This window comes from Scyliorhinus canicula, chromosome 3, assembly GCF_902713615.1.
Source record: "Scyliorhinus canicula chromosome 3, sScyCan1.1, whole genome shotgun sequence".
Lineage (NCBI taxonomy): Eukaryota > Metazoa > Chordata > Chondrichthyes > Carcharhiniformes > Scyliorhinidae > Scyliorhinus > Scyliorhinus canicula.
This window is the reverse complement of record NC_052148.1, coordinates 197,924,520-197,949,429: the sequence shown is the minus strand read 5'-3', so window position 1 is coordinate 197,949,429 and position 24,910 is coordinate 197,924,520. Positions and strand designations below refer to the sequence as shown.

At 50.5% G+C, this 24,910-nt stretch overlaps 1 protein-coding gene across 1 annotated transcript in view; it reads left to right on the top strand.

Moving 5' to 3' along the window:
* Window positions 1-24,910, top strand: part of LOC119963211 — a 680,876-nt gene that overhangs the window by 249,343 nt on the left and 406,623 nt on the right. The gene's annotated exons all lie outside the window — the stretch shown is intronic.

The following is a 24,910-nucleotide window of genomic DNA, read 5'->3' as shown; positions in this document are numbered from 1 at the left end:
TCTACTTCTCGTTGGGATGTGTTAAAATCATTTGTCACTCGGACTGTGAAAAGACAGTGTGACACAAGATGGAGTTCCAGCCATGATGCTGTGCAAGTAATCCACAAAGAGTGTGACAACGTTATTGCAAGCCTTCAACACCTGCTGGAAGGAGAATTTTCAAGGGAAACTAAATCTGATGCAGGATTGCTACTGAACTCGATTCAACAGTTCCCGTTTATAGCTTTATTAAATTTTTGGTACTCAGTTTTATCATCAGTGGAGAAAGTCTCAAAACGTTTGCAGGATCCGAAAATGGGGTTCCATTAAGCTTCTTGTGATCTGAGAGGACTTATTCATATCTTGAATTTGAAGAATGACGAAATTATCCACAATGCAATAGATTTAGCCAATGAATATTGTGAAAATTGGGGAATACCAATTGCACGAACAAGGAGAAGAAGAATAATGCCTGGAGAGTCAGCAAGAGATAGTGGACTGACGGCACAAGAAGAAATGAATAGAGTAATGGTAGAGATTGTGAACAGATTAAAAACTGAAATTGAAGACCGCAGTGTCCGTCTTCAAAGACTCAGTGACCGATTTTCTTTTCTTCTGAACTTGAATTCAGTAGTGATTGAAGATGAACAAGAAAGAGAGAAATTAAAAAAGGAATGTTCAGACATTGCAAATTATTATGACAATGATGTGGTTGCAATTCAGTTATATGACGAAATTATTGATTTTGTGATGCTCCTTCGAGCTGGAGGGAATAGAGCTCCCCCTGATCCTAAAGATGCTCTGGAGTCTTTACTGCAGTATGGGAGGGATGTCTTTCCGACGCTGTGTGTTTCATACAGATTACTGCTTACAATCGCATTTTCAGTCGCAAGCTGTGAAAGGTCATTTTCAAAACTGAAATTAATAAAAACATATCTGAGGTCTTCTATGTCACAGGAGCGACTGACCAACCTGGCTTTAATAAGCATTGAAAAAGAATTTCTCACAGCTGATGTAAAAAGTGAAGTAGTTCAGGACAGGAGGTATCATTTGGGGAAAAGAACTTAATAAATTTGATTGATTTATATTAAAATCGAATAGAGCGTTTATTTCATGTTTATATATTCACACCCCCGGCAGGCCAGAATAATGAGAGAACTTTTCTTATCTCCTTGCTCCCCCTCAAGACCATGGCACCTGGGCCCCGTTTGCAAAGGGACAATGATCAATGACAGGTGAAAATACCTAACTGGCAGAGATCTAGACTGGGTTCTCCGCTGCCTGCCACAAGTAGCGGGTTCCCCGATCTGGCAGAGAAATGAACGTCAGCCTAAAAGCGGGTGCTGATCCCGTTCCGATGACCCACTCCCCCGCTGGTAGCGGCAGTGAGGTACACGCTCCATGCTGCTGGTCCTACGCCAAACCATGATTTGCATAGATTTAAATAGGATTAACGCCCTGATAGACGATGCCCCACCCCTCTACGATGCTCCAGCCCTCCCAGCCGGGAATCTGCAGGACCTACCCACACACCAGTCTCTCAGCATGGAAATGAGGCTGCACAGTATGAACGTCTCCACCACACATCCAGTTGCCATCCTCCTGTCGGGAAAGCACAAGACACGAATAGCGAGGAGACCTAAAGTGGCATTGGGAGAAACAGGAAAAGGGCCACAGAGCCTATTGCTGACATCAGTTGCAGCAGCCACCGGTAACCCTATAGGTAGAGATGGGTGGTGAGGATAGAGGCTCCCCAATCATAGACCAGTCACTAACTGGGACAGGGGTGTAGTGCGGAGTACATCACCTTGGAAGTGGCCGGGGGGAGGGGGGAGGCAGTGGGGGACATGTTGAGGATGGCGCAGCAGTACAACTCAGGACGGCCATGTAACCTGGTGGCATTGGATGGTCAGGAGACCATCTTCCTGACATTCTCTGTCTCTCCCTCCCCCCTCCTCCACCCCTGCAGAGATATGGATTTTAGACTATAGCCAGCTATGCTTGCTATCTGCATGCCCACTCCTGCTATTGCGGATGCATAGATGCAAGAGTACCAGGGCCAATCAAGGGAGAACCCTGCACAAGGGAAGCCTGCTCCAGAAGAGCAGAGCCCAGGTGGTGAGGCTCAAGTGCCGGCCTTCCAACAGGCTGAGGAGCAGTTACGAAGGAGGCGCCACATCAGGCCGTGTGTATACCGTCGGAGCCTGTCGTACGAGGAGCTGCCAGACACATGTGCTGCCATTGACTCTGGCTCACCAGGGAGGCCGTGCGCCACCTGTGCCAGATGATGGCGCATCTGGCACCACTCCTGGTGGCCGTCAAGGTGATGGTCACCCTGAAAGTTTATGTCTCTGGCTCATTCCAGAGCATGAGTGGAGACTTGTATGTAATGCTCACCAGAGGGTGACCCAGGACATTATGCATTGAGGTAATAGTCTCTGGATGGTGGAGGTGAAAGCAGTGGCGAAGCGACAATGTCTTCCTCAGAGTGGTTCTCCAGGGTTCTCTGAGGGTCTGGATGGGGGCTGCGACCCTGAATGGTCAGTCTCATCTGATGGGCGGGATTCTCCATCGTCTGGCGCCGAAATCGGGAAAGGCAATTGGACGGAGGATTGGTCGAGAAGCCAAAATCGTGGCCTCGCTGGGCATCCGTCAGAATTCGACAGCGGGAGAGAACGTCCGCCAGGCCTTTGCGTGTGAGGGGGGGAGTGACCAGGGGACGGGCATGAGGTCGGGTGACCCCACCCCCGCCCACGGGACCAGGGCGCCCAGGCACGGACCACCATTGCCGTGGCCTGCAAGGCAGCCACCTTATGCTCAGTCCACTGTCCTCCCACCGCGGCCTGTGCTTGTGTAGAGTGTCACCGGCCGTGTGGGTACCACCACTCCCTGCACCCCCACCCTCCACCCCACCAACTCTTCCCCCCCCACCGCCCCCCTCCCAACCATCCGCTACACGCCTGCAGGCAGCTTTAAGCCTATCCAAGGGCAACGCCCATGGTAACCTCTACAGGCCGATACTCAACGGTTCCTGACCTCTTCAAGGTGTCCGCCTGGCTGAGGGGCTAGCTCCTGGGTGACAGGGGCTATCCACTGCGGTTTTGGCTGATTACATTTATGCCGCGACCAGGGGTGTGATCGAGCTGTGCTTCGGCAGCTTGAAAATGCAGTTCAGGTGCCTTGACCGTTCTAGAGGGGCCCTCCAGTATAACGCTAGCAGGGTCTCCCACATTGTGGCAGCCTGCTACGTCCTGCACAACATTGTGCAGCAGAGGGGTGACATGCTGGATCAGGAGGATGAACGACAGGCCTTGTCCGATGAGGAGGATGCGGGGAGGGGCGACGATCGGCAGAACATGGGGTACGAGGGCCAGGGCCGCTGCACACAAGATGCCCTAATTGCCTTCAGGTTAACCGACTAGGGGGCCTAGACAGCTGCATGGATACTCTCCTCCTCCCACCCCTGGCCGACTACCTCCTCCCATGAACACCCTGATGCACGATCAATTGCACGAAAGACTCAGATTGGTACAACTGTGGCTTTATTACAGTCAGATGCGTGGCCTCCTACTGCAGCTGGCGAAATGGCTGATCAGAAGGAGGACACGCACATATATACGGCTCCTTATGGGCGGAACTAGACGGCAGGGGCTACCGGCGAACCTGTAGTTCAGGTCCTACCTTACATCCCCTACTACAGGTGCACACAGTGGTTCACCACATTCACACCCTGTTAAAAATGAGTCCGGCGGGGGTGGCGTGGAACTATATACAGTTTTGCAAATAATTTACAGTGGGGAGGGGAAAAAAAAATGTCCATTTTGATGGTCCGGTGCCCGTCAGAGATTAAGTCGATCCGATGCTTTGATGGTTTGCTGGGAGCGACGTAACGGTGGCGGCGATGTCGGTGCTGGCGGTGCTGGTTTTTCTGACGTCGGTGCTGGCGGTGTTGGTGCTGGCCAATAGTCGGATGACCCCAGGAGTGTGTCAAAATCTTCCTCGTCCTCTTGCGTGGGCAGGGGAAGGAGGGATGGATCTGGTGGGGTTAATGTTGGGAGCGCCGGGGGAGGGGAGGGTGGCGCGTGGGTGAGGTAGTGTGTTGGAGTGGAACCTGACAGAGCCAGGTTCCTGAGGGAGACAGTATCTTGGTGGCTGTCGGGGAACTCCATGTAGGCATACTGGGGGTTGGCGTGGAGCAAGTGTACCCTGTCCACCAAGGGGTCGCCTTGTGGAGTCGAACATGCCTACGTAGAAGGACCGGTCCTGGAGCTGCGAGCCAAGTCGGGAGCGGCACCCCGGATGTGGACTTCCTAGGGAAGGTAAAAACACGTTCATGGGGTGTGTTATTCGTAGCGGTGCACAGTAGTGACCTTATGGAGTATAGTGCATCAGGGAGGACCTTCTGCCAGCGAGAGGCTGGGAGGTTCCTGGACCGTAGGGCCAGCTGGACGGCCCTCCAAACCGTTCCGTTCTCCCTCTCTACCTGCTCGTTTCCCCCGGGGTTGTAGCTGGTCGTCCTGCTGGAGGCGATACCCTGCTGAGCAGGAACTGACGCAGCTCATCACTCATCAATGAGGATCCCCTGTCACTGTGGATATAGGCGGGGAATCCAAACAGCGAAGATGGTGTTGAGGGCTTTGATGACGGTGGCAGACGTCATATCGGGGCATGGGATGGCGAAGGGGAATCTGGTGTATTCATCGACCACACTGAAGATATATGTGTTGCGGTCGGTGGAGGGGAGGGGCCCTTTGAAATCGACGCTGAGGCGTTCAAAGGGGCGGGAGGCTTTCACCAGGCATGCGCGGTCCGGCCGGTAGAAGTGCGGCTTGCACTCCGCACAGACCTGGCAGTCTCTGGTGACTGCCCGTACTTACTCGACGGAGTAGGGCAGATTGCGAGCCTTGACGAGGTGGTACAGTCGTGTGACCCCCGGGTAACAAAGGCTGTCGTGCAGGGCCCGGAGTTGGTCTACCTGTGCGCTGGCACATGTACCTCGGGATAGGGCGTCTGGGGGCTTGTTGAGTTTGCTGGGGCGATACAAAACCTCGTAATTATAAGTGGAGAGCTCGATTCTCCACCGCAAGATTTTATCATTTTTTATCTTGCCTCAGTGCGTGTTGTTGAACACGAAGGCTACCGACCATTGGTCAGTGAGGAGAGTGAATCTCCTGCCGGTCAGGTAATGCCTCCAATGGCGCACAGCTTCAACGATAGCTTGGACCTCTTTTTCAACGGATGAGTGCCGAATTTCAGAGGCATGAAGGGTGTGGGAAAAGAATGGCACGGGTCTGCCTGCCTGGTTTAGAGTGGTGGCAAGAGCGACGTCTGAAGCGTCGCTTTCAACTTGAAAGGGGAGTGCCTCATCTACTGCATGCATCCCAGCATTGGCTATGTCTGCTCTGATCTGGGCGAAGGCGTGTTGTGCCTCGGCCGCAAGGGGGAATTGAGTGGACTGTATGAGTGGGCGGGCCTTGTCCGCATAGTTTGGGACCCACTGGGCGTAGTAGGAGAAGAACCCAAGGCAGCGTTTGAGGGCCTTGGGGCAGTGGGGGAGGGGAAGCTCCATGAGGGGGCGCATGCGGTCGGGATCGGGCCCCAGAAGTCCGTTTTGGACCACATAGCCGAGGATGGCTAAGTGGGCTGTGCTGAACATGCACTTCTCCTTGTTGTACGTAAGGTTGAGGAGAGTGGCGGTGCGGAGGAATTTAGCGAGGTTGGCGTCGTGGTCCTGCTGGTCATGGCCATAGATGGTGGTAGTCTAGGTACGGAAACGTGGCCCGCAAACCGTACCGGTCGACCATTCGGTCCATCTCCCTTTGGAAGACCGAGACCCCGTCAGTGACGCCGAAGGGAAACCTAAGGAATTGATAGAGCCGACCGTCCGCCTCGAAGGCAGTGTACGGACGGTCCGATTTACGAATGGGGAGCTGGTGGTAGGCGGATTTCAGGTCAATTGTCGAGAAGACCTGGTACTGCGCAATCTGGTTGACTATCTCAGATATGTGTGGGAGGGGGTACGTGTCGAGCTGCGTGTACCGATTGATGGTCTGGCTGTAGTCTACGACCATTCTGTGTTTCTCCCCCATTTTTACTACTAACACTTGAGTTCTCCAGGGGCTATTGCTGACCTCGATGATACCCTCCCGAAGCAGCCGCTGGATTTCGGACCTGATGAAGGTCTTGTCCTGGGTGCTGTACCGTCTGCTCCTGGTGGCGATGGGCTTGCAAACCGCAGTTAGATTGACAAAGAGGGAGAGGGGGGGGGTCAACCTTGAGGGTTGCGAGGCCGCAAACGGTGAGTAGAGGTAGGGGCCCGCCGAATTTGAGGGTGAGGCTCTGGAGATTCCATTGAAAATCCAGGCCCAGCAATAGTGCAGCGCAGAGATTAGGAAGGACGTAGATACGGAAACCACTGAATTCTACACCCTGGACAGTGAGAGTGACCATGCAGAACCCTCGGATCAGGACAGAGTGGGATCCGGAGGACAGGGAGATCTGTTGGCTGGCGGGGTGGACCGCGAGGGAGCAGTGCCTCACCGTATCTGGATGTATGAAGCTTTCGGTGCTCCCGGAGTCCAGCAGGCAAGAGGTCACGTGGCCGTTGATTTTCACCATCGTCGAAGCGGTGGCCAGGTTGTGAGGACGAGACTGGTCCAGCGTCATCGAGGCGAGCTGCGGGTGGTCCCCCGAGGTATCAGATGTAGAGTGTCTACGACCCAGATCTGGAGTTCCAGCCCCGTGGGGGAGACAAGATGGGGGCGTCCGGGGGTCCTGTAGGGACGAAAATGGCAGCGCCCATGGAGCGCATGTTGCGGGTCGGGCACGTGGACTGAGGGGGGGGGGATGGCGGCGCACACTGGCCGCATATGGCCCTGGGAGGAGAAGATGGCGGTGCCCACTGGCCACACGCCGGACCTGGGGGGGGAAGATGGCAGCGCCCACAGGTCGCATGTGGCCCCGGGAGGGGAAGATGGCGGCGCCCATGTGTGTTCGGCAGGGGGGAGGGGGCTATTGCGAGCGCGATAGCGGCGACTGCGCGGGCCTGGCACACAGCTGCAAAGTGGCCCTTTTTGCCGCAGGACGTGCAAGTGGCTGCTCGGGCCGGGCAGCGTTTGTAGGGGATCGTCTGCTGACCGTAGAAGTAGGAGCCGGGACCCCCGGAGTGCGCGGATTGGCGTGCGACGCAGGTGTATTGAGTAGGCAGGGCCCCAGTCGGGGGGGGTTGTTTGCGGGGCCTGGAAGGGTAGGAAGACTGGGCCGCGCGGTGAGGGGGGGAAGGTCTGGACGTTGCGAGATGTGACCGTCATGGAGAGCGCTAAAGTTGTTGTCTCCGTTAGGTCAAGTGTGGCCCCTTCCAGCAGTCGTTGTTGGATGGGTCCGACGCAATCCCCGTTACGAACACATCGCGCATGAGGAGATTGAAATGTTCAGTGGCCGTAACGGCCTGACAGTCACAGTCCCGTACGAGTGGGTTTAGAGCCTGCCAGAAGTCTTCGATAGACTTATCAGGGAGTTGAGCGCGAGTGGCGAGTACATGCCTGGCTAAGAGCGTGTTTGCTTTCTGTGCGTAGTTCTCTTTTAGGAGTGCCATATCTTCCGCGTAACTCGGGGCATCCTGGATCAACGGGAACACGTTGGAGCTCAACCTGGAGTATAAAACCTGAATCTTCTGAGCCTCCGTCGGCGTGGGGTTTGCAGCGTTGATGTAAGCCTCAAAACAAGCTAGCCAGTGATTAAAGTCCTTTCTGGCGTTGGGCGAGTGCAGATCCGCTGCAGGCGATCTGGTTTGATTCTGATATCCATCTCTTAGTAAATCTGACTGTAATAAATTGATGCACGATCAATTGCACGAAAGACTCAGATTGGTACAACTGTGGCTTTATTACAGTCAGATGCGTGGCTTCCTGCTGCAGCTGGCGAAATGGCTGATCAGAAGGAGGAAACGCATATTTAGACGGCTCCTTATGGGCGGAGCTAGCCGACAGGGGCTACCGGCGAACCTGTAGTGCAGGTCCTACCTTACATCCCCTAATACAGGTGCACACAGTGGTTCACTACACACCCTCCATGTGCCCCCCCCCCCCCCCCCCCCCCCCCACTCTCCCACCTTGCAACCCCCTCCTTGATTCCTATCTGCTTCACTACGGTGTACGGCCCTGGGTTGGCAGTAAGAGCGGATCCGGTCCTTGTGATGGAGGATGATGACAACCTGCTCTGCAATGAGCTCTGGTGCTCCGCATCGGTGAGCGCTGGCTAAACTGGGGTCCCTGACCCAAGCCCTTCCCCACTGTCCGCCCCTCTGTCCCTGCACCCCCTCTTGTATCTGACCAGATACTTTCAGATACTTTCGACCAGTTTACTTACTGAAAAGTTTTAACTTGGTGTATTTTAATAAGAGGAGAACAAAGGACAAACACAAGTATAAATTCAACAATCTTTATCAAACACGATTAACTCATAAATTTACCCAAAATTTCTAATATGTAATACTAGAAACACCCAAGATTCGGTTAAACTACCCGCAAAGATGGCATGATTTAACTGCAGGTCCTATTCTTGAGTCCCTCTGGTCCGTTGTGACGAAGGTGAGTCTCGCTGGTAGCTTCTTTCTTTCCTGCTTCCTTCTCATATGTCTCGATTGCCTCTGACTGGAGTCTTTGCTGCTGATGTGCCTCAGGTGCCGGTTTTCATCCCCCCTCCCTTCGCGCCCTTTTGCCATTTCCTCTGCTTTCTGCAAATGAGGCCTCTGGAAGGGGTCTTGGCACCCAATGGTCTGGTTGATGGCCGTTTAACAGGACACCAGAGCCCACCCCAGGTGTCCATCTCTTGTGCTGTTGTCTACACATAACCTGCTCTCATATAAGGTAACAGCAGAAACTCTGGGTGCCCGAGAGTCTGGCTCCATCTGGCTACTGACAATAGACCTGTGCACATCAACATTGATCTCCTGATGGGTGATTGATGGGTGTGTTCCTGACATGTTTCTGGCAGTTGTCTGTCGGTTGTATATTTGACTTTGGTCAAGTCCGAATTCCAGGTTAGCATTGTTGCCTCACGGCGCCAAGGTCCCAGGTTCGATCCCGGCTCCAATTCACTGTCCTTCTGGAGTTTGCACGTTCTTCCCGTGTTTGAGGGGGTTTCGCCCCCACAATCCAAAGATGTTCAGGGTAGGTGTCCCTTAATTGGCAAAAATTATCAGGTACTGTAAATTTATTTTTTAAAAAGTCTGAATTCCCAACAGCCTGCCTGAGGTTTGACATCAGTTTGATATAAAGTGCCCAATTCTTTAATTTAAGATATCCAATGTAATGTGGCTCAAAACTAGGCCCTGTCAGGTTACTACACCATCCCTCACACCATCTAACAGAGCACCGAGGCAGGTTGAAATGTTGTGAACAGATGTTTATTGTGAAACGGTGAACATCTATATACTGGTTTGTGCCCCAGCCTCTATCACTATATTGTGTGCTGCTCCCATGTCAACTTACTGGTGTCTACCTTTCTGGCCTCACGGGCCCTAATGCTACGACTTTGTAGTGGGACAATTGAGGAACAGTGGAGGAGTACGTAAATCAGGAGTGGAGGTGACCTGCTGCGATTCCCGTCCTGTGACCTGGGTTTCCTTTCATGGCCGTCCTCTGGGGCGACTGGGCCTGGATGGGCCTGGCTGCTGCTCAGTGGTGTGGTGCCGCCCTGTTCTGCCGCTGCCCAACAGATATGCCAGGGACGAGGGGGTGGGGGGGGGGGGGGAAGTAGACTCCATGGCGCTGTGGTGTTCCGGCTCCTCCCCTGTGGGAGTCACTGGCATGGGCCCCATCACCACCTCCTCCCACGGGGTGCCCGATGGCCCGCTGGAATACTCCTTGGGATGGAGCTGAGAGCGGAGCTAATCCCTGAGACTCCCCCGCCACTTGGCAGTGCCAGTCCTGGAGGCTCTTTCCTGTCTTGACCATGGTCTCGATGCTTGCTGCCATGGAGTAAAGGGAATGGACCACCTCCCTTTGTGACTGTGCCGTATCACTCAGTGACTGTGCCACCGCCCTCTGTGCAGGTCAGCAAGAGCCCGGGTAGTGCCGTTGATGCCCTCAGCCATGACCCACAGTGGCCCGAAATGACGCAATCACGCTCTGGAGCACTGCTGCAATATCCAACTGGCCCTCGCACGTGACTGCCTCTAACCGAGCAGCCCCGTCCTGGGCTCGGCCACCGCCCGCACAGAGTGCCCCAGGCCTTGGACATCCTGACCCATGGCCGGCAGCTTCGCCCCCAAGGCCTCCACCGTTGGCACCACCAGTGTGGTGTTGGCCTGGGTGACACGCATGGTCAGCACCATCACCTGTCCCTAAAGGCGGTTGGACACCTCCAACAACAACTGCAGGCGCTAGATGGTTGCTGACACCCCTTCATGCAGTCTCTGAGGATGTTGGGTGGGGGTGAGAGTGGCATGGTGGGGGTGGGGACACATGCCATGGTGAACCGCAATTCAGCGGGGCTTCACTTTTTTGCCCATGCTGACCGCCTCGGCAACTGCCTTCTCTCCAGGTCCCATGCCCACTGCTCCGCTGCAGTGAGGGGCCAGAGGTCCGACGGTCCCCCTCCAGTCTTATCTCTCTCCTGGCAGTTGTGGGCTGCCTTCTCCTGGGGGGGGGGGGGGGGGAGGAGACAGTGTTAGACAGTTGGACGCATGCAGAACAGGGGTGGGTAGCTGGTTGCCTTCGTATCCCGGGCAGCCGGCCATGGCGACTGGTTGGGTGCTGGCATGTGGTTCAGGATGAAGAGCGCTTGCCCTCTGAAGGTGGTGGGAGGCCGGGGAGGGCACTTAGTGCCAGCAGCACTGTGCCGCCTACTGACTTTGGCTGTCCTGAGGAGGTTGTGCATCTTCTTTCTGCACTGTTGGCCAGTCCTAACGGTGGAACCCATGGTGTTTACTGCGTACGGTGGTGGTTGGCAACCTTTTTCCCACCCCGGGGCACAGGGTTATCTTCCCCATCTCCAGGGAGTCTAGCAGGGTCTCGGGTTCAGTTCTGCGAACTGGGGTACCGCTCTCCATTGGCTGGGATGAGCCACCCCTTGTTCTAGTTTTTCCTACAAGAGGAAACATCCTCTCCACATCCACCCTGTCGAGACCCCTCAGGATCTTACATGTTTCGATCAAGTTGCCTTTTAAGTCTTCTAAACTCCAGTGGATGCAAGTCTAGTCTGTCTAATCATTCCTCATGAGATAACCTGCCCATTTAAGATATTACTTGTATCTCTGAACTGTTTTGAATACATTTACATCTTTCCTTAAATAAGGACACCATTACTGTACATCTAATTCCAAATGTGATCACAACAGTATCCTGTACAGGAGAAGACTAACCTCCCTACTTTTATATTCAGTTCCCTTTGCAAAAAACAATTACATTCTATAAGCTTTCCTAATTACTCACTGTACCTGCATATTAGCCTTTTGCGATTCATGCACTCGGACACCCAGATCCCTCTGCACCTGAGAGCTCTGCAATCTCTCAACATTTAGATAAAATGCTCCTTTTTTATCCTTCCTACCAAAATGGACAGTTTCACATTTCCCCCCTCCATTTGCCATATTTTTACTCAATTAGTTAACCTACCTTATATCCCCTTGTAGGCTTCTTATGTCCTCTTCACAACTTCCTTTCCTACCTATTGTTGTGTCATCACTCAATAAATTTAGCAACTATACCTTCAATCTCTTCATCCAAATCATTTATAAAAATTGTAAAAAGTTGAGGGCCCAGCACTGATCCCTGTGCCATTACATCTTGCCAACCAGTAAAAGACCCATTCATAGCATCCCTCAGTTGTCTGTTAGCCAGCTAATTTTGTATCCATGCTGATATGTTACCCCTACACCATGAGCTTGTATTTTCTTCATTAACCATTGATGTAGCAGGTTAATCAAATGCCTTCTGGAAATCTTAAGCACAGGACATCCACTGGTTCCCCTTTATTCACAGCACAAGCGACTCCTTCATAGAACTCCAATAAATGGTTAAACATGATGTCAGCTTTGACAAAGGGTCATGTGGACTCGAAACATTAGCTATTTTCTCTCATTGCAGATGCTTGCGGACTTGCTGAGATTTTCCAGCATTTTCTCTTTTGGTTTCAGTTTTCAGCATCCGCAGTAATTTGCTTTTATATATGATGTTGATTCTGCCTGATTACTTTGAATTTTTCTCAGTGTCCTGACGTAACATCTTTAACAAAGTCTCCAACATTTTCCCTATGACAGATGTTAAGCTAACTGACCTGTAGTTTCCTGCTTTTTGTTTTGCTCCTATTTTTAAAAAAGGAGTTACATTTGCTATTCTCCAATCTAATGGCACCTTCCCCAAATCCAGTGAAATTTAGAAAATTAAAACTGACACATCAACTATTTGGCGAGCCAGATCTTTTCAGACCTTAGGGTGAAGTCCATCATAATCGATGGATCTGCCATCTCCTTAACTTGCAATATTAATTTCCCAGACTCACTTTCTGTAGGATCAACGCTCAGTTTATTAACTCTTCTTATATAAGTATCTGTAGAAACTTTTACTATCCATCTTTATATTTCTAGCTAGTTTTCTCTCATAAAGGCAGGACCCGCAGACCTGCCCACCTCATTTTACATTAATTCCCCAGACTCATTTTCTATAGGACTAATGCTCACTTTGTTAATCCTTTCTAAAATATTTATAGAAACTCTTACTGTCTTTGATTTCATATTTTAACTAGCTTTCTCAGCTACTCTAACTTCTTCCACCTCAGTAATTTTTTTGTCATTCTTTGCTGTTCTTTACATTTTGTCCAATCTGCTGGCCTGTCACCCATCTTTGCCCAATTATATGCTGTATCTTTAAGTTTGATGCTGTCTTTAATGTTTTAGTTAAACACGAATGATGGGTTTAAAATACAGGCAGTATGTCTGCTATTCTGTAATTAAAGAGTTGTAAAAGTGAGATCATTATTGATTCCAATCACTTACTTGTTTAGAGATAAAGGGCTAATGGAATCATGTTCTGATTAGTGGAGATTCCTTAGAGTGTAGATAATCTATGGAGGAAATTGTGTTTAGCCTGAGCTAAGCAGGTCATGGAATTTAGTGGAATACAGATTATGTAATTAATGGGAGGAGCCAGGTCTGTCTGTTATTTTGCAGTCTGTTATAGGATTTTAAGTTGAACCAGTTTTACCAAATACTGTTACGTTGAGCAGAAGTGTACTGAATCTGCTCTTGAAAATAACTCTCTCCAAAGATCTACATAACTAAGCAAGTTAATCTGCTGTGTTAACTTAATTTTTCCGTGGCACTTGAACTGTTTTGGGCTGCTTAATTTGAGTTAATAGCGGCTATAGATAGTAAGTTTAAGTTTTTCCTTGTGTTTAAGGACTGTTTAACTGAGAATTGTAAAGCTTTTTCGTTTATGTTAATGTGGCTAATTCTGTGTTTAAATGAAAGATTGTTTTAACAAAAACGAAACCTATTGATCAGGGTCATCCCTCCGAAGGTGAAGTATCCTTTACGCACTGTTTTACAAATGAAAAAAAAATTGTGTGGGTTTCTTGTTTGGTATTGTCAGGTACCTATGAGGTCATCATTTAACCTTATCTCATTGCACTGAACCAAGTTGGGCAGCACGTTAGCATGGTGGTTAGCGCCAATGCTTCACAGCTCCAGGGTTCCAGGTTCGGTTCCCGGCAGGGTCACTGTCTGTGCGGAGTCTGCACGTCCTCCCCGTGTGTGCGTGGGTTTCCTCCGGGTGCTCCGGTTTCCTCCCACAGTCCAAAGATGTGCGGGTTAGGTGGATTGGCCATGCTAAATTGCCCGTAGTGTCCTAAAAAGTAAGGTTAGGGGGGGGGGGGGTTGTTGGGTTACGGGTATAGGGTGGATACGTGGGTTTGAGTAGGGTGATCATTGCTCGGCACAACATCGAGGGCCGAAGGGCCTGTTCTGTGCTGTATTGTTCTATTCTATAAGTCTAATATAGCCTGTTCTCTGGTTGGTTCCAGAACCTGGTGTTCCAAGAAGGTATCCCAGATTCGAAACGTTAGTTCCTTTCTCTCTCCAAAATTATGAGGGGTTTGTATAGAGATAGTAGGTAGAAACTGCTTTCTCTGACAAATGGGTCAGCAACCAAAGGCGCGAGGTTTAAAATAATTGGCAGAAGAACGAGACAGATCGTGAGGAAAGTTTTCTTTTAATCAAAGAGGAGGTTTTTAACAAATAAAAAGCACTACCTGAAAGGATGATGGAAGGAAATTCCATAGAAAGTGTTATGCTTGAGGTTGACGAATCTACAGGATTATGGCGATAAACTGTGGTGTGAGAGATGAAGAAGAAGGCACGGAGATGGGTTGAAGTGTGTATACTTCAACTTCAATGGAGAAGAAAGTTGAATCGATTTGGGTGGAAATTAGAAATAGTAAGGAAAAAGGTCATGAATAGGCGTAGCCTGTAGGCCACCAAATAATAAGATCACGGTGGGACGGGCAATAAACAAATAATTAACTGATACAAATAAACTTGGTACGGCGGTTGTCATGGAGGATTTTAATATACATAACGATTGGTCAAACCAGGTCGGTCAGGGCAGCCTTGAGGAGGAATTCATAGAATGTAATAAACGAGTTTACGGAGTTAGGCTGGAAGTTAAACGCCAGGACAGACAGAGTCGTCATCTCTGGTTTGTTGCTGGTGCCACGTGATAGCGAGGCTAGGAATAGGGAGAGGGTGCAGTTGAACACGTGGTTGCAGGAATGATGGAGGAGGAAGGGCTTCAGATATTTGGATCATTGGAGCGCATTCTGGGGAAGGTGGGACCTGTACAAGCAGGACGGGTTGCATCCGAACCAGAGGGGCACCAATATCCTGGGAGGGAGGTTTGCTAGTACTCTTTGGGAGGGTTTAAACTAATTTGGCAGGGGAATGGGAACCGGACTTGTAATCCAGCAACTAAGGTAGCCGATGCTCAGGACGTCAAAGCGTGTGGTGAGGCAGTGGGGAAGGTAACACTGACAAAGGAGAATACTTGCAGGCACGGAGATGGGTTGAAGTGTGTATACTTCAACGCAAGAAGCATCAGGAATAAGGTGGGTGAACTTAAGGCACGGATCGGTACTTGGGACTACGATGTGGTGGCCATCACGGAAACTTGGATAGAAGAGGGGCAGAAATGGTTGTTGGAGGTTCCTGGTTAGAGATGTTTCAATAAGATTAGGGGGGTGGTAAAAGAGGTTTGGGAGGGGGGATGCATTGTTAATTAGAGATAGTATAACAGCTGCAGAAAGGCAGTTCGAGGAGGATCTGCTTACTGAGGTAGTATGGGTTGAAGTCAGAAATAGGAAAGGAGCAGTCACCTTGTTGGGAGTTTTCTATAGGCCCCCCAATAGCAGCAGAGATGTGGAGGAACAGATTGGGAAACAGATTTTGGAAAGGTGCAGAAGTCACAGGGTAGTAGTCATGGGTGACTTCAACTTTCCAAATATTGAGTGGAAACTCTTTCGATCAAATAGTTTGGATTGGGTGGTGTTTGTGCAGTGTGTCCAGGAAGCTTTTCTAACACAGTATGTAGATTGTCCGACCAGAGGGGAGGCCATGTTGGATTTGGTACTTGGTAATGACCCAGGGCAAGTGCTAGATTTGTTAGTGGGGGAGCATTTTGGAGATAGTGACCACAATTCTGTGACTTTCACTTTAGTAATGGAGAGGGATAGGTGTGTGCAACAGGGCATGGTTTACAATTGGGGGAAGGATAAATACGATGCTGTGAGACAAGAACTGAAGTGCATAAGTTGGGAACATAGGCTGTCAGGGAAGGACACAATTGAAATGTGGAACTTGTTCAAGGAACAGATACAACGTGCCCTTGGTATGTATGTCCCTGTCAGGCAAGGAAGAGATGGTCGAGTGAGGGAACCATGGTTGACAAGAGAGGTTGAATGTCTTGTTAAGAGGAAGAAGGATACTTATGTAAGGCTGAGGAAACAAGGTTCAGACAGGGCGCTGGAGAGATACAAGATAGCCAGGAGGTCACTGAAGAAAGGGATTAGGAGATCTAAGAGAGGGCGTGAAAAACTTTGGCGGGTAGAATCAAGGAAAACCCCAAGGCCATTTACACATATGTGAGAAATATGAGAATGACTAGAGCGAGGGTGGGTCCAATCAAGGACAGTAGCGGGAGATTGTGTATTGAGTCTGAAGAGATAGGAGAGGTCTTGAATGAGTACTTTTCTTCAGTATTTATGAATGAGAGGGGCCATATTGTTGGAGAGGACAGTGTGAAACAGACTGGTAAGCTTGAGGAGATACTTCTTAGGAAGGAAGATGTATTGGACATTTTGAAAAACTTGAGGATAGACAAGTCCCCCGGGCCTGACGGGATATATCCAAGGATTATATGGGAAGCAAGAGATGAAATTGCAGAGCCGTTGGCAATGATCTTTTCGTCCTCACTGTCAACAGGGGTGGTACCAGAGGATTGGAGAGTGGCGGATGTTGTGCCCCTGTTCAAAAAAGGGAATAGGGATAACCCTGGGAATTACAGGCCAGTTAGTCTTACTTCAGTGGTAGGCAAAGTAATGGAAAGGGTACTGAGGGATAGGATTTCTGAGCATCTGGAAAGACACTGCTTGATTAGGGATAGTCAGCACGGATTTGTGAGGGGTAGGTCTTGCCTCACAAGTCTTATTGAATTCTTTAAGGAGGTGACCAAGAATGTGGATGAAGGTAAATCAGTGGATGTGGTGTACATGGATTTTAGTAAGGAATTTGATAATGTTCCCCATGGTAGGTTTATGCAGAAAGTAAGGAGACATGGGATAGTGAGAAATTTGGCCAGTTGGATAACGAACTGGCTAACTGATAGAAGTCAGAGAGTGTTGGTGGATGGCAAATATTCAGCCTGGAGCCCAGTTACCAGTGGCGTACCGCTGTTTGTGATTTTCATTAATGACTTGGATGAGGGAGTTGAAGGGTGGATCAGTAAATTTGCAGACGATACGAAGATTGGTGGAGTTGTGGATAGTGAGGAGAGCTGTTGTCGGCTGCAAAGAGACATAGATAGGATGGAGAGCTGGGCTGAGAAGTGGCAGATGAGTTTAACCCTGAAAAGTGTGAGGTTGTCCATTTTGGAAGGACAAATATGAATGCGGAATACAGGGTTAATGGTAGGGTTCTTGGCAATGTGGAGGAGCAAAGAGATCTTGGGGTCTATGTTCATAGATCTTTGAAAGTTGCCACTCAAGTGGATAGAGCTGTGAAGAAGGCCTATGGTGTGCTAGCGTTCATTAGCAGAGGGATTGAATTTAAGATCTGTGAGGTGATGATGCAGCAGCTGTACAAAACCGTGGTAAGGCCACATTTGGAGTACTGTGTGCAGTTCTGGTCAATGTGGAAGCTTTGGAAAAGGTGCAAAGAAGATTTACCAGGATGTTGCCTGGAATGGAGAGTAGGTCTTACGAGGAAAGGTTGAGGGTGCTAGGCCTTTTCCCATTGGAACGGAGAAGGATGAAGGGCGACTTGATAGAGGTTTATATGATGATCAGGGGAATAGATAGAGTAGACAGTCAGAGACTTTTTTCCCTGGGTGGAACAAACCATTACAAGGGGACATAAATTTAAGGTGAATGGTGGAAGATGTAGGGGGGAAGTCAGACGTAGGTTCTTTACCCAGAGAGTAGTGGGGGCATGGAATGTACTGCCTGTGGAAGTAGTTGAGTTGGAAACATTAGGGACCTTCAAGCGGCTATTGGATAGGTACATGGATTACGGTAGAATGATGGGGTGTAGATTAATTTGTTCTTAATTTAGGACAAAAGTTCGGCACAACCTCGTGGGCCGAACGGCCTGTTCTGTGCTGTATTTTTCTGTGTTCTATGTTCTAATGTATCCGCAATAGTTTCCTCAAACAGAATGTAATGGATCCTACGAGGGTGCAAGCTATCCTAGATCTGGTCCTGTGTAATGAGACAGGAATAATTAATGATCTCATAGTTAAGGATCCTCTCAGAAGGAGCGATCACAGTATGTTTGAATTTAAAATACAGATGGAGTGTGAGAAGGTAAAAGCCAATACTAGTGCCTTGTGCTTAAACAAAGGAGACTGGAATTGTATGAGGGAGGAGTTGGCTAGGGTAGATTGGGAGCAAAGACTTTGTAGTGGGACAATTGAGGAACAGTGGAGGACTTCCGAAGAGATTTTTTACAGTGCTTACGAAAAGTATATACCAGTGAAAAGGAAGGAAAGAAAAGGAAAAGGATAATCAGCCATGGGATATCTAAGGAAATAAAGAAAGGTATCAAATTGAAAGAAAAGGCATACAAAGTGGCAAAGATTAGTGGGAAACTAGAGGATTGGGGCATCTTTAAAGGTCAACAAAAAGCCACGAAAAAAACTGGAAAGAAAAGTAAGTTAGATTATGAGAGTAAACTGCACAGAATATAAAAATGGACAGCAAAAGTTTCCACAAATATATAAAATGAAAAAGAGTAGCTGAGGTAAACATTGGTCTTTTAGAGGATGAGAAGGGACATTTAATAATGGGAAATGAGGAAATGGCTGAGGCATTGAACAGGTATTTTGTGTCGGTCTTCACAGTGGAAGACACAAATAACATACCAATAATTTTTGTTGGCAAGGAGGCTATGGCAGGTGAGGACCTAGAAATGATCATTATCACTAAGGAGATAGTGTTGGGGAAGCTAATGGGGCTAAAGGAAGAGACGTTTCCTGGCCCTGATGGAATGTATCCCAGGGTATTAAAAGAGGTGGTGGGGGAACTAACAAATGCGCTCGTGGTAATTTACCAAAATTTGCTGGACTCTGAAGCGGTTCCTGCAGATTGGAAAACAGCAAATGTGAGGCCATGATTAAAAAAGGAGGTAGACAAAAGGCGGGTAACTTAGCCGGTTAGCTTAACTTCTGTAGTGGGGAAAATGCTCGAAGCTATCATTAAGGAAGAAATATCGAGACACGTGGATAGAAATTGTCCCAGTGGGTTCATATAGCGCAGGTCATGTTTGACTAATTTAGTCTTTGAGAACATTACAAGTACGGTGGACAACGGTGAACAGGTTGATGTGGTGTATCTGGATTTCCAGAAGGCATTTGACAAGATGCCCCACAAAAGGTTGCTGTATAAGATAAAGGCTCATGACATTACGGGTAATGTATTAGCATGGATAGAGGATTGGTTCACTGACATAAAGCAAAGAGTGGGGATAAATGGGTATTTTTCTGGTTGGCGATCAGTGGCTAGTGATGTGCCTCAGTGAACAGTGTTGGGTCTGCAATTGTTTACAATTTACATAGATGATCTGGAGTTGGGGCCAAGTGTAATGTGTCAAAGTTTGCAGATGACACTAAAATTAGCCAAGTGTGCAGAGGACACTGGAAGTCTGCAGAGGGATATAGATAGTTTAAGTGAGTTGGCAAGGGTCTGAGAGATGGAGTTCAATGTCGATAAATGTGAGATCATCCATTTTGGTAGAAATAACAGCAAAATGGACTCTCATTTAAATGGAAAAAAGTTGTAGCATGCTGCTGTGCAGAGGGACCTGGGCATCCTTGTGCATGTACCGCAAAAGGTTGGTTTTCAGGTGCAGCAGCTAATTAAGAAGGCAAATTGGAATTTTGTCCTTCATTGCTAGAGGAATGGAATTTAAAAACCAGGGCGGTTATGTTGCAGCTGTATAGGCTGCTGGTGAGGCCACACCTGGAGTACTGTGTGCAGGTTTGGTCTCCTTGTGAAAGGATGTACTGGCACTGGAGGGTGTGCAGAAGAGATTCACTTAATTGATTCCGGAATTGAGAGGATTAGCTTATGAGGAGGGACTAAGTAGACTGGGACTATACTCATTGGAATTTCGAAGAATGAGGGGGGCCATCTTATAGAATCATATAAAATTATGAAGGGAGCACATAGGATGGAAGCAGGGAGGTTGTTTCCACTGGCGGGTGAACCTAGAACTAGGGGGCTGAGCTTCAAAATAAGGGGGAACAGATTTAGGACTGAGTTGAGAGGAACTTCTTCACCCTAAAGGTTGTGAATCTGTGGAATTCCCTGCCCAGTGAAGCAGTTAAATGTTTTTAAGGCAAAGGTAGATAGATTTTTGAGCATGATATACCTTCAATTCACAGTGAGGCAGAGAGAGCGAGTGAACAGTAGGCTTTATTAGTCATGAACTTGCCTAGCCAGAGTCAGTAGTACAGATGAATGCCACCCCGGTGTGAGTGGAGCCAGAGGCGGAGCCATACTGGGGTTACAGTACAGTACCTGGAAGCAGTTCATACCACCACTTCCAGGCCACAGGTTATGGTATCATGCATACATTATGGTGAATACATTCACCACATTCACCCCCCTGTTAAAAAAAAAATGAAGTTTGGCGGGTGGGGTGACGTGGGGTTATTACATATTCAGTCTATCTGGAGGCCGGATCGTTCTCTTCGACCTCCGCAGCTCTGGTGGTGCGGCGGGCACAGTTGTCGCAGGTGGTGACTCCAGGGGCGTTGTGTCTGGAGCTTGAGCCTCAGTCCGGAGACGGTTGGGGTGCGGGGGTAGGATGAGGGGGGGGGGGGGGGGGGGGGTCGATGGGTGGCGCCAGTGTTGGCGCGGGATAATACAGGAGACCCAGGGGGCGTATGGGGCGCTGTGAGTGGCGGTGGGCAGCGGGGAGGGGCGGGGAATGTAGGCAGGGGTGGCGCGTTGGCGGAGGAACCAGCTTGCGCCAGGTCCCGTAGGGAGACCGTATCTTGCCGTCTATCCTGGTGCGCGATGTAAGCGTACTGGGGGTTGGCGTGCAGCAGCTGGACCCTCTCGACCAGGGGATCGGTCTTATGGCTCCTGATGTGCCTCCGGAGAAGGAATGGTCCTGGAGTTTTCAGCCAAGGTGGAAGCAAGACCTCGGAGATGGACTTCCTGGGGAAGATAAACAAACGATCGTGAGGGTCTCGTTCGTGGCCGTGCAGAGGAGCGATCTCATGGAGTGGAGGGAGTCAGGAAGGACCTCCTGCCAGCGGGGGATGGGGAAACGTCTAGACCTAAGGGCCAGAAGAACGGCCTTCCATACCATTGCGTTCTCCCTCTCCACCTGCCCGTTTCCCTGTGGGTTATAGCTTGTAGTCCTGCTTGAGGCGATGCCTTTGTTGAGCAGGTACTGACACAACTTATCACTCAAGGACGATGTGCCCCGGTCACTGTGGACGTAGGCAGGGAAACCGAACAGCGTGAAGATGCTGTGCAGTGCCTTTATTATGGTGGCTGTGGTCATGTCGGGGCAGGGAACGGCGAAGGGGAAGCGGGAGTACTTATCGATGATGGTGAGAAAGTATATATTCCGGTTGGTGGAGGGGAGGGGCCCTTTGAAGTCAATACTTAGGCGCTCTAAGGGCCGGGAGGCTTTTACCAGGTGGGCCATATCTGACTGGTAGAAGTGCGGTTTGCACTCCGCGCACACTTGGCAGTCCCTGGTCATGGCCTTGACCTCCTCGGAGGCAAAGGGCAGATTATAGGTCTTAAAGAATTGGGTAAGCCAGGTGACCCCCGGGTGGCAGAGGTCATTGTGGATGGCCCAAAGTTGGTCATCTTGCGGGCTGGCGCATGTGCCGCGGGATAGGGCATCTGGGGGCTCGTTGAGCTTCCCAAGACGATACTTGATATCGTAGATTGAGGTGGAGAGCTCGATCCTCCACCTCAAGGTTTTATCATTTTTTATTTTGCCCCGTTGTGCGTTGATGAACATGAAGGCTACAGATCATTGGTCGGTGACGAGGGTGAACTTCCTACTGGCTAAGTAGTGCCTCCAGTGTGGCAAGGCTTCCACTATGGCTTGTGCTTCCTTCTCGACCGAGGGGTGTCGAATTTCGGAAGCGTGAAGGGTCCTGGAGAAAAATGCTACTGGCCTGCCCGCCTAGTTGAGTGTGGCGGCCAGTGTGATGTCTGATGCGTCGCTCTCTACCTGAAAAGGGATGGGCTCATCCACCGCGTGCATTGCGGCCTTTGTGATATCGGCCTTGATGCGGCTGAAGGCCACGCGGGCCTCATCCGTTAGGGGAAAAGTGGTTGTTTGAATAAGTGGGCGGGCTTTGTCTGCATAGTTGGGGACCCACTGGACGTAGTAGGAGAACAGCCCCAGGCATCGGTCGCATATGGTCGGGGTCGGGCCCTAGGACTCCATTCTCTACGACATAGCCGAGGATGGCTAGTGGGGTAGTACGAAAGACGCATTTTTCTTTGTTGTATGTGAGATTGGGGGATTGGGCGGCCTGGAGGAACCTCTGGAGGTTGACATTGTCCAAGTACGGGTATGTAGCCCGCAAACCTTACTGGTCTACCATTCGGTCCATCGTTCTCTGAAAGATCGAGACCCCATTAGTGACGCCTTTATGTGGGGGAGGGGGTACGCATCGAGTTGCGTGAATCGGTTAATTGTCTGGCTGTAGTCCACAACCATCCGATTCTTTTCCCCGGTCCGGACGACCACCACTTGCGCTCTCCAGGGGCTGTTGCTGGCCTCGATGATCCCTTCACTCAACAGTCGCTGGACCTCCGACTTGATAAATGTCATGTCCAGCGAACTGTATCGTCTGCTCCTGGCGGCGGTGGGCTTACAGTTAGGAGTGAGGTTCGCAAAGAGTGAAGGGGGGGGGGTGAGGGTCGCGAGACTACACACCGTTAGGGGGGGCAAGGATCCACCGAACTGTAGGGTCAGGCTTCAGTGGCTACATTGAAAGTCCAATCCGAGCAGTAGGGGGGCGCAGAGGTGGGGAGGACGTAGAGCTTAAAACGAGTTTACTCTGCGCCCTGCATCGCGAGATTGGCAATACAGTACCCCGGATCTGAACCGAATGGGACCCGAGGCAAGGGAGATTGTTTGTGAGGCTGGGTAGGTGTGGAGGGAGCAGCGCCTTACCATGTCAGGGTGGACAAAGTTCTCTGTGCTCCCGGAGTCAAAAAGACAGGGGGTCTCGTGTCCGTTGACCCTGACGACCATCATGGAGTTCTTCAGCTGTTTTGGCTGCGACTGGTCGAGGGTGACTGCGCCCAGCTGCGGGTAGTCTGTGTGGTCGGTGGAGTCACAAGCTGGCAGCCCCCATGAGTCGCACATGTCGGGGTGGGGCGAACATGGCGACCAAGATGACCGCCCCCATCGGTCGCACGTGTTGGTCGGTGTTGGGGCCAGCGGTCAAGGTGGCGGCCCCCATGAGTTGCATGTGTCGGTCGGTGTTGGGGCCGGCGACCAAGATGGCGGCCCCCACGAGTCGCACGCTGCCGATGACGCATCTGACGGGGGCATTCCGGGCAGGCACGCAGTCGCATTGTGGGGTCTGTGGGGCTGCGAGTCCATGGGTCGGGCCTGGTGTGCTTTTGATTTCTGGGCCTTCGGCCGGCCCAGACACCCTCGCGAAGTGCCCCTTTTTCCCACAATCGCTACACGTTGCTGTGCGGGCTGGGTAGCGCTGCCGGGGGTGTTGGCCCTGGCCGCAGAAGTAGCACGGTGGTTCCCCGGGCTGGGCTGGCAGACGTGCGGCACAGGCCTGCGACATAGTCGGGTCCGACGGGGGTCGTGATGAGGGTATCCACGAGGGGTTCGGCAGGCCTGTGGGGAACGCGCTGAGGTTCTGGTAGGCCACCTCTAGTGAGGTCGCTAGCTTTACCATTTCCCGCAGGTCGGAGGTCCCGTTTTCCAGCAGACGCTGCCTGATATAGTTCGAGCGGACCCCTGCCACGCATGTGTCCCGGATCTGTGAGTTCATATGTTTCTCCGCCGTCACATCTTGATAGCTGCATTTCCTTGTGAGTAGAGTCAGGGTTTCGAGATACTCATTCAGCGATTCCCCGGCGCGTTGACGGCGGGAAGTGAGGAGATGTCTGGCGAACACCTCATTAACGGGCTTCACGAAGTGTGCCTTGAGAGTTGTGACCACCACCTTGTATGTGGTCACATTCTCAATCATTACGGAGATTTGATGGCTCAGCCGGGCGTGGAGGAGTTGCAGCTTGAGAGTCTCTGTGGGAGGCGTTGTGGAGGAATCGAGGTAGGCCTCGAAGCATCGGAGCCAATGTTCGAATATTTCCTTGGCTTTGGACGCGCGGGCGTCGAGTTTGAGCCTGTCTGGCTTTAGAACGGCTTCCATAGTGCTGTCTATGACTAATAAATTGATATACCTTCAATTCACAGTGAGGCAGAGAGAGCGAGTGAATAGTAGGCTTAGTCATGAACCTGCCCAGCCAGAGTCAGTAGTACAAATGAATGCCGCCCACAAGAGGCCGGCTTATATATGGCCCTGGTGTGGGCGGAGCCAGAGGCGGAGCCATACAGGGGTTACAGTACAGTTCATACCACCACTTCCAGGTCACAGATTACAGGTTATGGTATCATGCATACATTATGGTGAATATATTCACCACAGAACAGTAAAGGAATAAAAGGTTACGGTGAGCGGGCGGATAAGTGGAGCTGAGTCCACAAAAAGATCAGCCATGATCTTATTGAATGGCTGAGCAGGCTCGAGGGACCAGATGGCCTACTCCTGCTCCTAGCTTTTAAGCTCTAAATTGGACAAAGTACCAGGAGGGTCTGAATAACCTTTTCATTTGCTCTATGATTCTGTGATTCATTTGAATCTGCTGAGTCCATTTGTAGTCTCACTATACGTGGCTGAAATCATCTGACATGCCACAGAATATGGATCAATGTTGGAATCTCCCCCGTCACCCCCCCCACACCCCCTCCCAAATGGTGTTTTTACCAGGTGAGAAATGTGGTGGTATGATTAGCATAGCTGCCTGCCATTGGTGCAGAACACCGGCTTACCATTGGCCCTGGTCGGTCATGTGCCTCTCGACCGGTTGGTTGAGACCAGTCATGTGACAGCTCCCCGATTGGTCGAGAGGCTGAGTTAACCCCGCCTCCAGG